The sequence below is a fragment of the Dromiciops gliroides genome, chromosome 3, assembly GCF_019393635.1.
Source record: "Dromiciops gliroides isolate mDroGli1 chromosome 3, mDroGli1.pri, whole genome shotgun sequence".
NCBI classification, from domain to species: domain Eukaryota; kingdom Metazoa; phylum Chordata; class Mammalia; order Microbiotheria; family Microbiotheriidae; genus Dromiciops; species Dromiciops gliroides.
In genome coordinates this window covers 47,057,854-47,070,048 of record NC_057863.1, presented here as the reverse complement: position 1 = coordinate 47,070,048, position 12,195 = coordinate 47,057,854, and the positions used below count along the sequence as shown (strand labels likewise).

General features: G+C 38.8%; 1 protein-coding gene across 1 annotated transcript in view; it reads left to right on the top strand.

Annotated features, from left to right (window-relative positions):
- The window catches only part of RNF13 (ring finger protein 13), a 104,168-nt gene that overhangs the window by 44,593 nt on the left and 47,380 nt on the right, over positions 1-12,195 (top strand). The window lies entirely within an intron of this gene.

Here is a 12,195-nt window from a genome sequence, read left to right as displayed (position 1 = left end):
AGAAAGTAGATGTTGTTGTTAACACCAATAGGTATCTCTCTTTTTTTCTTGGGTAATTTGTTTTATTACCCTTGCCTTCTTTGGTTGCTCTATTTATCTTTCTTGTATTTCTGTTGTGGGATGTTTACAAAGCAAATAATCTGCTCAATCTAGTTTTCTCTCTAGGAATGCTTCAAGTGCTTCTTAAACATCTATCTTTTTTCCATCGCTATTTTGCCCCATTGGTGGTGGGTTTTTTTCCTCGGGGGCAATCTTTGCATTCTTTCAGTTGGTACTTTGCTTTCTATGTTTAAAAATTCTGCACAGTTTTCTTGTACTATTTCTTGCATTATGTTTTTAGTTTTTTTTTTTTACTTCTCATGTTTGGTCTTTGGGGAAACATATACTCCTTAAGTTGTCTCTACTCATCCAGTCTTCAAGAGCAATGTTTTCCTTGTTTTGAGGTCATTTTCTTTTCCTTCCTTCCTCTCCTCCATCCCCTTCCACCCTTCCTTCCTTCCTTCCTTCCACCCTTCCTTCCTTCCTTCCTTCCACCCTTCCTTCCTTCCTTCCTTCCTTCTGTGTAATTTAAGATTCTAAATGTGGATTCTAATGTGTTCCCCCAGTTTGGGGGAAACTGACTAAAAATCACTGATAAAACGAGTTTAGGTTTTTAAGGGTTTATTGGAAAATAGAAAGAAAAAGATTGAGAACAGAATTCTAACAGTCTGGCATTCCTATCTTTCCTCAAATCTCCTGTGAAGTCCTCTGCCGCCACCACCATCAAGTCCGGAAGCCAAAAGGGCCAGCGCCCTCTGCGCAGGCTCCCTTTCCTCCTTCCTGTCTCCTCCCAGACCATAGGAGGCTCCTCCAGTTGATTGGCTGGTAGACTTGATAGACAGCACCCATGAGCAAGCGTCATTTCCTGACGCCAAGGAAAAGCCACAATGCCTCTGAGGCATTTTCCTCATGGTGGAGCTCTCCACAGCAAGTCTCCAGTAGGTGGCGTCATTCCAATCATTACAGTCCCCCCTGTTGTTCCTCAAGAAACAAAATATTTCCTTGACGGAACAGTAAAAAGAATCAGGCATATAGGAGGGAGCATAGAAGCCAGGTGTAGAAGTGAGATGGGTGGGATGAATACTTCCAGCCATCTGTACAATATTGTGGGGAAAAATAAAATAAAATATTAAACCAAGAGAATCCAACCTCAACATTTGTCAAAAGCCGTTCTCTCGGCCATACCTTGACTTCATGCATGTCTCCCCTCATGTGACAGTTCAGTGTCTGCTCTTGCATGTATTCCTCTTGTGATTGGATGGCACCTTGGCCAACTGGCATCTGATAACTCAGAATAAAGGTAATTAGTGTCTCAAATGATAAGTTCCCATAATCCAAGTCTCATATGGATTTAAAAATTGAGGATAATAAATGATTGCAAAAAATGTGAATACATCTTGACTCAGAATATAATATATAATTATGCAACAATTTCAAATAATACCTTTTTTTACTTAGCATACAATTACTTTTTTGAAAAATCTGAACATATTTAAATACAAGTTAAAGCACAACACAATCTCAAAGACAACTTTTACAAATGTTCCCCTCTTTTTTTTTTTTTGAATATGCTTATCAAAAATAATACTTCTAGAATCAATTTACACTTGCCATGGCAAACAATTTGCCAGGGAAATGCTTTAAAGAGTTTGATCAAATAATCAGTTGAGAAAAAATAGCAAAAACAAATAACTCAGAATATGGGAGCACAATACTCCTAGAATTAACATTGTATTATGAAATCAAAACCATGTTTCAAAATTAGATAGATGAATGAATAGAAGAAAATACACATGGAATAATAAAAGACAATGAAATTCAAACTAGGGAAATCTAAATGAATATGAACTTAATATCAATAAGAGTATTATAAAATATAAACTTGATCACATGACTATAAAAAGCTTTTACAAATATTCTCCTTAGTTTTTAAAACAAGTATAAGACACAATCTCAAAAGCATGAAAATCTCTATGAAAATAAACCCATACCATTAATTTCAAAATGTATATGTAATAGCATAGAAATCCTATGTAACCTCTGAACTGACATTAATACTCTGAGTAAATTCAGAACACTTTTGATTCCGATATCTAAAATCCCCAATACTCATATCAATACCTTGCTGTTTACTTCTACATTTCTGTAAAATATATATACTTCCATGGCAAAAGAAGCAGAGTCTTGAACTATGGTGATGATTGTCATTCTCATTCAGCTTAAGTTTTTCTTCTTTAACCCCTCTATATTGTCTGTCAGTCTTTTCACCATACAAATGCTTTATAAGATTACTAATTAAAGACAAAAGCAGGTTAGCAAAATTATGAACAAATCGAGCATATCTGGAATTTAAAGAGTTTTCTAAGATTGTCTCAAAAGCACAGCCAGGCCGGGGAAGGGCTGAGCCTGAAGCTGCAAATGCAGGTACAGAAAGTTGAGCATGCGCATCAGATCTCTGGACTTCCCAGGCAGGGGAAGCAATGGGCTTGGCCATGGGAGGAGTAGAGGGTGGGGTCTGGAGAGGAGGGGAGGGACCAGCACAATTTGAATCAGACTTGATTTTGAACTCAGGCCTGGATTCCTCTTCCCCCACTTTGCCTCCAGGTGCTAGGGGATTAAAAGCTTCTAGAGGGTGGGTCATTGCCTCCAGGCATGCAAAATTAGAGCAACAATTAGTGTTAGAACTGGGAAAAGCTGCAGGAATCTCTTCAGGTTTCTCTGAAAAAGCATGGTTGGGAGAGGGAGAGATATTTCCTTGTGTGAGTAAGTTGCTGGCTCTTTTAACAAAAATAAAAAGAAAAATAGAAACTCCACAAAAACAAAGCATTAACATGATCTTATCTCCCATTTGTCTGGTTAAACAGACTAAAATAAAAAATAGGGTAATTAGGGAGTTTAAAAGGTCCATTTGAAAAAATTTAAAGGAAAACACAGCCAGTACGCCAGTACTTAGCAGTTAAAGGGAGAGGGTAGAGAAAATGCCTTACCCAACCAGAAGATCAGAAGACTGAGGTTTAGCTTTCCTCTTCGTGGTCAGCCATCTGTTAAGGGCTAAAATTCTTGCTAGTCTGTCTAAAATATCTAATGAGTGGTCGCCAATAAATTACAAGCTTTAGCAAGAGTTAGACTTTTAAGCATTTATTAAGGAGAATAAGAATTTGGTAAAGAGAGAGAGAAAGGCCTAGATTCCTATCTATTAAAGGGAGAGCACATTTCTAGCTCCCTTCTTCGCCAGCGTCCTCAGGAAAGAGCCCCAGAGTCAGCGCCAGTCTCTTCCTTCCTCCTCCCACTAGTCTGCGTCACTTCCTGAAGCCTGGTCTTGCCCTCAAAGACCTTTGCTTCATGGGCAGAACTCTGCTACAGTAATTCTCCAGCAGGTGGCGTCATTCCAATCCTTACACTTCCTTCCTTCCTTCCTTCCTTCCTTCCTTCCTTCCTTCCTTCCTTCCTTCCTTCCTTCCTTCCTTCCTTCCTTCCTTCCTTCCTTCCTTCCTTCCTTCCTTCCTTCCTTCTTTCCTTCCTTCCTTCCTTCCTTCCTTCCTTCCTTCCTTCCATACCCTTTTCCAGATTGTCCTTCACTTTTGCTTTGATGAGATTGCCTTTGTGGATTCAAGTGTTTCTATTGTGTTGGCCATAAAATCTGCTTTCCCAATCCTTAATTCTCTCTTGAACTATTATTAGTTAACATTCTGCAGTGGTTTCATGCCCTCTTGAGAATCCACAAGGCCTGCTGGCTCATCAGATGTTGATGCTTTTTCCTTTGATTTTTGCATTGATTTATAAATGTCTGGATTCATTGAGCTGATCTAGAGTCCACATTTCCTTCTGTTATTGTGTGTGTGTGTACATATTTATATATAAATATCAGATATTTATATATGTTGGTTTACCTGCTTGTGCTCAATTTGAGTTCTTTTCCTCTTTAAGAACCTTGATGATTTCATTCTTTTATATTCTCTTGTTGCTCAGTTTCTTTGATGGTGGTTTCCTCTGGGACTGGGCTTCAAAGTTGTCTGAGCCTCCTTCTGTGATGATCAGTTTACGTTTTGCCAGCCTCTGTCACTGCCTGAAATGACTTTGGGGGTGGCGCATGACAACAGAACTGGCCTTAGCTGGAATCCAGTTCCTTTTCTCTCAGGCCTGTTGAATCCCATTCTCACACTGGCATTCTGCCCCAGGTTCCCTCTGTGCTAGGTTCTCTGGTTGAGCACTGTTGCAGCACAGCAAGCTTCTGCCCTCTTAGGCAGAGCGCAATTCCTACTTTCCATGTCTCAGGGTTAGGGGTGGAGGTTAGGGCAGAGCCCGATTGCAGTGGCTGGTTATTGAGCCTATTAGGAATTCAGCTTCTCATCATCTATTTCCTTTTTGTTCTGGTGTCCTTTAGTCTTTCCCTCCTTTGACCTTCAATAAAATACTTTTACTGTTCCTCTTTTGGTTCCTGGATTTCCTCACAGCAGTGCCTCTTCCTAATAGGTGATGCTTCACTTCCCCCCTTCTTAAGTACCTTGAATAAGAATTTCTTCTACATAAGAGCTGCAGTCCTGTCATGGGTTTTATCCTTCTCAAGCCTGTGAGGTTAAATTCACCTCCTTTCTGTAGGACCTGTATTTCTTTATTTGTTGCCTGATCTTTGACCTTTGTGTATAGGTGTCTGTATGTGTATAGGAGTATGTGACTTTTATTGCTGAAAATTTTGTGTCCTCTTAACTGTGTATAATTTTTCCTTCTTTGTGACTCTTGCCTATAGTGTCTAGCTTGGGGGATATACATATATAGTCAGTCTTCTTTGTCCTCTGTCCTTTTGACTTTTCAGCCCTTTAGATTAGATTCTCAGGATGCTTGGAAGTTACATTCTTACTGGCCTTTGTTAGATGCACTCTATCTCAGTCTAGGAATCTGTCGTATTGGCATTAATCTAAAGATTTGTGTACAGATGGTAAGGAAGCCTATTTAAATTCCCTTTTCTGAATATTAGACTAGAAGAAATTGTTCTTCCTTTGACTGAAAGTTTCTAAAGAAGTTAGGCCTATAAATTATTAGATCATTATTTTCTGTGTGATAAGTAACAAATGGGGGAAGGGGAGAAAAATATCTCTCAGGAGAATATTTTTTCAGGAGAAAGAAGTTTAAAGTTGAAACTCATCAGCCCTGTGAATAGAGTGAAGTACAGTTGGAGTAATTAAGGGAATTTAGGGGAAAGCAGGAGCAGGCTAGGTACTCTAGCTCATGTTCTTTTTTTGTCTGAGGGATTAAGAGCCTGAAAAGCTTAGCAGTGTAATGCTGGGAGAACTGCCGTAGAAGCAGATGTCACTCTTCTTAACTACCGGGGAAAAAAGGGAGGATTATCTAAGGGAAATAAGTAAAAAGTGATGTCAGAGAATAAGCCAACAGACTTTTTGATGTGTAGTAAGCTTTGAGTTGAATAGAGGTTGCCTTGGGCAGTTTTAGAACAGAATTTTGAGAGTAAGATAGAGACAATAAATGAGAAAGTTGGAAAAATGGAATGGATAAAACGAAGTGTTATCTCTTTATGTGATACTTATTTGCATTAAACGATCTATTTTTTAAAGAGCTGCTCTGTGGAATTATATTCTAAGTCCTACTATGTACTAAAGGCTCTTTCTCCTCGGTCACCAATGATGTCCTGATGGCTAATTGACTAGAATATGAATATGCAAGGGTATACCTTATTCAAAATAAATAGGTAGTTATTAAGCATGGGTCTGGTCTTGTTATTCCCCTGCTCACCAAGCTCCCCTGACTCCCTATGATATCAAAGTCTATAACATTTAAAGTGCTGGATTATTCTCCTCTAGCCTACCTTTCCAGACTTAACACATGACTCCCATTTGTGTCCTTGCTGCCCCTCATGCACAGCAGGCCATCTCTGGTTTTCTTGCCTTAGGCAGGCAGTTCTCTCATGCCAGAAAGGTGCTTTTTCCTCATCTCCACCTCTTAGAATTCCTCACCTTCTTTCAGATTAAACTCAGATGTCACTTGCTAAAGGAAGACTTGCCTAAGCTTTCAGAGGACATGAGCACCTAACTCAGGACCTGGCTGGTAGTATAATTTGGGATGGGATTTGGGACTGGGATTTGGCTTTGGAAAGATATTGAATTGAAGAACTACAAAGATTCTCAGTGATGTCAGGATCTTCAGCACTTTTTTCCAATCTATACCCTGAGATGTTCTCCTCTTGGAGACCTCTAGTAAGGGGGTGGGGGGGTGCCAACATTTCTCTGAGGAAGCCCTTTTTACTCTTGGATAAAAACATGTGTAAGGAAGATTTTCTTGGCATCAGTGTTAAATTTACCTTTATGTAAGTTCCATCTGTTGTTCCTAGTGGTGCACTCCAAAGCCAAAAAGGACAAATCAAGTCCCTTCCCCATGACATCTTTTCAAGTGCAGTTATCATTTTCAGCTCAAGTTTTTCCTTCACTTGAATTTTTAGTAGCTCTAAAGGTCACATGAATCTGGAGGTACTAGTCTCTCTATAATCTTCCTTACTCATACCAAATCAGAAGAAATATTGTATCTTCATTTAGAAAGGAGGTGTTCTAATGCATTGTTGGTGGAGCTGTGAACTGATCCAACCATTCTGGAGAGCAATTTGGAATTATGCCCAAAGGGTGATAAAGCTGTGCATACCCTTTGACCCAGAAATTCCACTTTTAGGTCTTTTTCCCAAAGAAATCATGGAAGGGGGAAAGGGACCCACATGTGCAAAAATATTTATAGCTGGTAATAGCTGGTAGCAAGGAATTGGAAGTTGAGGGGGTGCCCATCAATTGGGGAATGGCTGGACAAGTTGTGGTATATGAATACAATGGAATACTATTGTGCTGTAGGAAATGATGAGCAGGAGGAGTTCAGAGAAACCTGGAGGGTCTTGAGTGAGCTGATGATGAGTGAGATGAGCAGAACCAGAAGAACATTGTACACGGTATCATCAACATTGAGTGTTGACCTACTGTGATGGACTATATTCTTCTCACCAATGCAATGGTACAGAAGAGTTCCAGGGAACTCATGATAGAAGAGGATCTCCAAATCCAAGGAAAAAAAAAAAGAACTGTGGAATATAGATGCTGATTGAACCATACTATTTCTTTTGTTTTGGGTGCTGTTGTTTTTTTTTTCTATTTTGAGGTTTTTCATCACTGCTCTGATTTTTTCTCTTGTAACAGGATTAATGCACAAATAGCATTAATGTTATTATGTGTATATATATATCTATATGGATATGAATATGGATATATAGATATATAGATATAACCTATATCAGATTACCTGCTGTCTAGGGGAGGGGGGAGGGAGGGGAGGGAGGGAGAAAAATCTGAAATTGTAAAGCTTGTATAAACAGAAGTTGAGAACTATCTTTACATGTAACGGAAAAAAATAAAATACCTTATATGTAAAAAAAAAAAAAAAGAAAGGAGGTGTTGCGGGTTCTGGAACCCATGCCCTATATCAATCCATCAGGAAGCATTTACTAAGTTACTTAGGTACTGTGCCATGCCCTAGAGATAGATACATAGCCAAAAGTGAAACTCTCTTTGCCCTCACAGGACTCAAATCAAGTTGGATACATAAACACACACAATGTTTAGATGATGAAAAGAAAGATAATTTCTTTAGGGGGGTGCTACCAGATGATCAAGAAAGGCTTCATACAAAAGGGGGGGAGCTTGAGCTGAATGTTGAAGGAAACCAGAGATTGCAGCTTTTGGAGGTTAAGAGTGATCTCATTCCAGGCATACTGCGATACAACCAGTGTAGTCATAGATAGAAACAGCAAAGCAGGTCATGTGATTAGAGTACAGAGTAGGTGGAGTTGATTTATGTATAAAAAGCACAGTATCTTTTTTTTTTCTTTTGCAGGGCAACGAGGGTTAAGTGACTTGCCTAGGGTCACATAGCTAGTGTCAAGTATCTGAGGCTGGATTTGAACTCAGGTACTCCTGAATTCAGGGCCAGTGCTTTATCCACTGAGCCACCTAGCTGCCCCAATGTATAAAAAGACAGGAAAGGTAGGAAAGACCAGATTGAGAAGGGCTTTTAAAAAGCTTCCATACTGCAGGAATTAGGGGCATGGCACCCCTGTGATCTGGAAAATACCTGCAAAAGTTTTGGGTCCTTTGTACCAGAGAAGTTTGAATTATGGTATTAAAAGATAAAATATTGATGTTGTACAATACGAGATATATATATATATATATGCATGCATTTCCAAGTTTCTAAACTTTATCTGTCATTTGCTGGCCTTTGTGTGTCACCTGTGGCTTCTGCAGAACTCCCCCCAAATTCCCATTTAATTTCTTATGCTGACCCATGAGATATCAAAATCATGATGGGGAAAGTTATGGCGTGGAAGCGATAATTGTGTATTTGATTCTTAGGAGGACAGGGAGCCAGCCATCAGAACTTAGTGAGCAGGGGCTAAGACACAGTCAGACCTGTGATGTAGAAAAATCACTTTGGAAGATGGATTGGAGAAACCTGAGGAAAAGAGTCTCATTAGGAGACCATTGCAGTAATCCAGATCAAAGGGGAGAAGGACCTGAAGTGGAGTAGTGGCTATATATGTGGTGGTTGTGGTGGTGGGAGAAGTAGCAATATTTGGCAGCCTCAATACCTCCTAGCTGTGTGACCCTGGGCAAGTCACTTCACTCTGTTTGCCTCAGTTTCCTCATCTGTAAAATGAGCTGGAGGAGGAAATGGCGAACCACTCCAGTATCTTTGCCAAGAAAACCCTAAATGGGGTCACAAAGAGTCAGACACAACTGAAAAATAACTGAAAGGCATGAGCACAGTAATAGGACAAAGGAGCAAGAGACTCCCTTTTAGAATAGAGTATAGTGCATGATTAAACTAATTTGCTAAGGGGCAGAGATTGGGAAGGGAAGAAAGGATGAAGTATTTAAGTGCTTACTACATGCAAGACTCTGCTGTTGGGATATAAACCTTACTGTGGTATTGCTGGATCAAAGGGTGTGCACAGTTTTATAGCCCTTTGGACATAGTTCCAAATTGCTCTCCAGAATGATTTGAAAATCTCTACTTTGAAGGAGCTCTCATTGTACAGTAAGAAAGAAAGCACACATGGCATGTTTCATCTGCAAGTCAGATGAAAAGGTCCCGTGATCTTTAGGGCATAGACTTTCATAAAATAGGGGGCACTATGTCTTTTTTTTTTTTTTTTTTTTTTTAGTGAGGCAATTGGGGTTAAGTGACTTGCCTAGGGTCACACAGCTAGTAAGTATTAAGTGTCTGAGGCCGGATTTGAACTCAGGTACTCCTGACTCTAGGGCCGGTGCTCTATCCACTGCGCCATCTAGCTGCCCCCACTATGTCTTTTTAATGTCATTTCTCCTGGTCAGATCATATTTGTTTTTGTTGTTCACCAGTTTGATAGTGTCAAGGACTTTGATGGCATAAACTTTCTTTTTTTTTACTGGATCTACCAGGCTGCATCTCCACTGGAGATGCTTTTTAAGATGATGGTTGGATTGGGTGAACTTCATGGGAGGAGAGTTTCTGAGTGATGGTGGGTAATGGGGGACAAAGGAATATTCTGCTTCCCTCTCTGGGATCCTTAGGTTAGCAGTTATGAGAGAAAGTATAAAAGGATGGTTAGGGATGCCTTGTCATCTGGTCTTAGGCCAGTCTCTGTGAGAACCAAAAGATGGAAAGAGCATGAGAGGAAGAGGTCTACAATGAAGGGAAATTTGTTAATTGCTTTGTAGGTATACAAACCTTGCAGTGTTTCGTGTAGAATACCACAGTATTTTTCTCTTATGGCCATGTTTAATTACCCTTTCTCTTAATGCCTAAGCTGGAATGTCATAACATCATCAAGAACTATTTGGTTCAGAGTATGAGTTGAACTATAGTGTGTATATTGTGGATAATGTGGATACTGAACTATAATGTGTTGAAGGGCAGTCACTAAAGACAAAGCAGGCATGGGATTATTGAGTAGTAACACGCAATTAAATATGCTGGGAACATAAAGGGCCTTCAGTCCCTCTGAAGCATTGGCTTTTAAATATTGTCTTGCTATGATCCAAAGATGAACTAAACTTGAAAAGTTAAAACCTAAGTTGAACTTTTAAAGGTAATATCTTCTGACCATGCCATAAAGTCCAGTATCCTCTTAGTGATGCAAACATCAATTCTAGTTTTACTTGATACTATTAGAGAAGGAAATTAATTAAAACATATATTGGGAAATGGAAACTGCAGACCTTAGCACCTCTGTTATAGGAAATTTTCTTAATTGATTGACTATTATCTGATTATCTGTCTATTATTATCTAATACAACAGTCCTTAATCTTTTAATTTTTTTTTTATACCAGAAAGCCTTCCGATTAGGAGCAGGGAGTTGTAGTAGGAAGGAATTCAGCTGTATTCTTAGAGAATTCCTCTCAGTAAATTGTTGTGAACCACAATGAGTAATATAACCTGTATGTGAGAAGTCCATATCCCCACAGTTGCTTAGACTCGTCCCTCCCCCCCCCCAAATAAAAACCCAAACCCCAAAACCCAAGAAAAATAATGAAAGTTTTTAAAAAGTATGCTTCAGTCTGCATTCAGACTCCAATAGTTCTTTCTCTGGAGGTGGATAGAATTTTTTTTATCATGAATCCTTTGGAATTGTCTAAGATCATTGTTTTGTTTCAGAATAGCTAAATCGTCATTCATAGTTGATCATCATGTGATACTGCTGTTACTATGCATAATGTCCTCCAGGTTCTACTGCTCACTTCACTTTACATCGGTCCACATAAGTCTTCCCAAGTTTTTCTGAAAGCTTCTTGCTTGTCATTTCTTTATAGCTCAATAATAAACCACAACTTGTTCACTCATTTCCCAATTGATTGACATCCTCTCAACTTCCAATTTTTTGTTGCTACGTAAAACTGCCATAAATTCTTTTATACATAATGGTCCCTTTCCTTTTTTTTTTTTTAAATCTCTTTGGGATACAGACCTAGTAGTGGTATTGCTGGGTCAAAAGGTACGAGGTGGTACCTCAGAGTTGTTTTAATTTTCATTTCGCTAATTAGTAGTGATTTAGAGTATTTTGGGGTACAATTATGGAGAGCTTTGATTTCTTTGTCTGAAAACTGACTTTATATCCTTTGATCATTTATCAATTAGGGACTGACTTTTATTCTTATAAATTTGACTCAGTTTTCTATATATTTGAGAAGCTCTTCTACTACTGCGCTCCCCCCCCCCCCCAGCCTTTTTTTTCTCTTCCCAGAGTATCTGGACCAAATCACAGTTTCACTAGTATTACGTTAACATTAATATGCCTGTTTTCCTGCATGTCTGTCAGCATTTGTCATTGGGCTTTTTGTCCACTTTGCCAATCAGATGACTGTGAGGTGGAACCTCAAAGTTGCTTTAATTTGTATTTCCCTAATTATCAGCCATTTAGCTATGGCTATTGATAACTTGAATTTACTCCTTTTCATCTGGTCATATCCTTTGACAATTTATTTGTTGGGGAATACTTTGCAGACTTTTAAGTGCTGTACTTATATTATGATTATTACTCCTTTTAAGGACTAAAATGGGCCTTAATTGTATAGATGTCTTCCTAGGAATCCAAGATCAAGTGACATTTTAGAAGCTACTTTTAAAATCTTTGGCATATTGTCTCTAAAAATGAATCTGCTCTTTCTCAGAAATCTGTTTAATGAACTAGTCAGATAGGAATACATTAAGTTGCTATACTTTTAACTCTTTATTATCTAATGATTGTGGGTACCAGTGGTACATCTATTCCCGAAGTGATGGCGAATTCATTTTTATTTTGCGCTATTATTTAAACATGCATATGTCAGAAGTTCTGTGAGCTCACAAGACTTCAAATGAAAAGTTATAGCACATTGTGAGGATCGGACTTAGGGGAGCCTAGAAGTTTGTCCAGTTTCCCTCTTTTGCCCTTTGACCAACTCCTTCTTACTCATCATGCCAGCCTAGTCCAGTTAATTCTCAGACTTTTTCCATAAAACATTCTAAACTCAGTTCAGCTGTTCTCTTTAGCATTCTCTATTTGGCTTACACTTTCCCTAAAGATGGGTAATATTTTCATTTCTTAAAAATGCCATTTTTAGTAGCTGACCTAAGTATGGAAAAAAAT